The sequence below is a fragment of the Arachis ipaensis genome, chromosome B1, assembly GCF_059453495.1.
Source record: "Arachis ipaensis isolate K30076 ecotype BB chromosome B1, ASM5945349v1, whole genome shotgun sequence".
NCBI lineage: Eukaryota > Viridiplantae > Streptophyta > Magnoliopsida > Fabales > Fabaceae > Arachis > Arachis ipaensis.
Genome location: NC_142436.1, coordinates 37,952,435 through 37,955,599, shown reverse-complemented (window position 1 = coordinate 37,955,599; position 3,165 = coordinate 37,952,435). Strand labels below are relative to the sequence as shown.

Sequence of the window (3,165 nt, the reverse complement as noted above, 5' to 3'; positions counted from 1 at the left end):
CATTTACTTTTCTGTTATTTACATTCCCGCCATTTTATTTTCTGCAACTCTCAACCCAAATTCTGAATTTGCTCAACTAGAACATTCTTCTAATTAAAGTTGCTTGATCAATCAATCCCTGTGGGATTCGACCTCACTCTATTGTGAGTTTTTACTTGACGACAAATTCGGTACACTTGCCGAAGGGAGATTTGTTGAGAGACAAGTTTTCCCCGCATCAAGTTTATGGCGCCGTTGCCGGGGATTGATTGTGCATCAACAATGATTAAATTGGAAGATCACTAGATTGAGCATTTTTATTTTGTGAATTTCATTTTTCTGTTTGAGTGATTTACTTTTTGTTTTTGTTAAACTTCTTCCCTTCCCCCTTTACTCTTTTGTTTTTCTTTGTTATTTCCAATTCTGTTTGCTAACCCACTAACTGTTTGATATATTGCATCAACTACAACTAACAGTAATTCTGACACAAATACTGTCTGCACCTATTTTCTTTGCTTGTACTTGTTGGTTGTATGACAGGGAGAAGAAGCAGGGCTTCAACTTCCTTTGATTCTGAACTTGAGAGAACCTTCCTTAGACTAAGGAGGGAGGCAAAAGAAAAATGTGTAGTTGGTGCTGAAGAAGAGGAGGAATACTTTGAGGAATACTTTGAACCAAACATGGAAGAAAACATGGAAAATCATCATGAAGAGGAGACTCACAACCATGGCAGAGGAGGTAGAGCAAATCATGCTGGGAGGATAGAAGAGTTTTGGGCTCTTACATCAATCCAAACCCAGGAAATTGTGGAAGTAGCATCCAAAAGCCAACAATCCATGCCAACAACTTTGAACTTAAACCACAGCTCATCACCCTTGTTCAGAACAACTGTTCGTTTGGAGGAGGTGTTCAAGAAGACCCCAATCAACATTTGACCACCTTCCTGAGAATATGTGACACAGTGGAATCTAATGGTGTCCATCCTGACGCCTATAGACTGCTCTTATTTCCTTTCTCACTCAGGGACAAAGCAGCCAAGTGGCTGGAATCTTTCCCAAGGGAGAGCTTGACAACTTGGGAGGATGTGGTGAACAAATTCTTAGCAAGATTTTACCCTCCTCAACAAATCAATAGGCTGAGAGCTGAGGTTCAAACTTTCAGGCAACAAGATGGTGAGGCTCTGTATGAAGCATGGGAGAGGTTCAAGGACTTAACAAGGAGGTGTCCACCAGACATGTTCAACGAATGGGTCCAGCTGTACATTTTCTATGAAGGGCTCTCTTATGAGTCAAAGAAGGCTGTGGACCATTCATCTGGAGGATCCTTGAACAAGAAGAAGACCATTGAGGAAGCCATAGATGTTATTGAAACAGTAGCAGAAAACGACTACTTCTATGCTTCCGAAAGAGGGAACACAAGAGGAGTGATGGAGCTAAACAATGTAGATGCTCTGTTGGCCCAAAACAAGCTCATTACCCAGCAGCTGGCTGACCTCACCAAGAAGATGGAGAGGAACCAAGTAGCAGCAATCTCATCTTCATCAACCATCCAAGAAGGAGTGAATGAAGAAGAAGAGGGGAGTCAGGAGCAAGCCAACTACATTGGGAATTCACCAAGGAAAAACTATGATCCATACTCCAAGACCTACAACCCTGGATGGAGAAACCACCCAAACTTTGGGTGGGGAAGTAAGCAAGATCAAAACCAAGACCAGAGGACATCTCAACACCCCCACAACAACACTTCTCCACACACTTATCAAAACTAAAACAGCACATCTGCTCCGAACCACTCATCAATTGATGACAAGCTCTCTAAGATCGAAACCTTCATTGAAGGAATATGCAGAGACATTCAAGACAGTAAAGCATTCAGAGAGGAAGTGCAGTCAAACATGCAGAATCAAAATGCTGCCATCACAAAACTAGAAACACAAATCAGCTATCTATTTAAGCAGCTTCCTAACCACAATTTTTGCTATGATGCCCATTCAAGTAAAAGGGAGGAGTGTCAAGCTATCACACTTAGGAGTGGGAAGGAACTGAAGGAACATCCCCAAAAACCACAAGAAGAAGGCTCAAATGAAAAGGGAGAAGAGCAAGATGGAATGCAAACCCCCATGCCAAGTCTGCAGAAAGAAAAAAAGATACCCCAACTGAACATCTCAAGAGCTCCATACCCCCAGCTATTGAAGAAAAAGAAAGATGACAACCAGTTCTTGAGATTTTTGGAAATCTTCAAGAAGCTACAAATCAACATACCATTTGCTGAAGCCATAGAATAAATGCCACTTTATGCCAAGTTTTTGAAGGAGCTAATGACTAAGAAGAGAAGCTGGAAGAACAATGAGACTGTGATACTAACTGAAGAGTGCAGTGCTATCATTCAGCATAAACTACCTCAGAAACTGAAGGATCCTGGGAGTTTTCAGATCCCTTGCATTATAGGAGAAATCACAGTAGAAAAGGCTCTTTGTGACTTAGGGGCCAGCATCAATTTGATGTCAGTAGCTATGATGAGAAAGATGAAAATTGAGGAGGCTAAACCAACAAAAATGGCTCTACAACTGGCAGACCGGTCATTCAAATTTCCTCACGGGATAGTAGAGGATTTGCTAGTAAAAGTAGGAGATTTCATATTCCCAGCAGATTTTGTGGTGCTGGACATGCAGGAAGACGCCAAGACCTCCATCATCTTGGGAAGGCCATTCTTGGCCACTGCTGGAGCTGTCATTGATGTTCAGAAGGGTGACCTCACCCTGAGATTACACAATGAACACCTGAACAATTGGGGGAATGCATGAGGTTAGATGCACTTGAGGATGAAGTGGAGGAGAATTTTGAAGAAGATGAACCTGAAGAGAATGAGAGATTGGTGGAGGAAGAATCTGAATCAAGTGAAGAGGTAGCTACAGCAGAAATACATATACCAGATGCACCAAAGGAAGGGAACGAAAAATCAGAAGCACCCAAACTTGAACTCAAAGCATTGCCACCCACTCTCAAATATGCATATCTAGGAGAAAATAAAAACTACACAGTGATCATAAATTCATCCCTCAGTCAAGATCAAGAGGACGAACTACTCAAGGTGCTGCGGGAGCATAAGGATGCCATTGGATGGACCCTTGCTAACTTGAAGGGAATCAGTTCAGCCATATGCATGCATAAAATACTGTTGGAAGAT

At 42.0% G+C, this 3,165-nt stretch overlaps 1 non-coding gene across 1 annotated transcript; it reads right to left on the bottom strand.

Moving 5' to 3' along the window:
* Positions 1-1,111: 1,111 nt before the first annotated feature.
* LOC148576249 (small nucleolar RNA R71) lies at positions 1,112-1,215 on the bottom strand. The gene has a single exon (XR_015903088.1). It is a non-coding gene; the product is annotated as a small nucleolar RNA R71 (small nucleolar RNA).
* Positions 1,216-3,165: the final 1,950 nt, after the last annotated feature.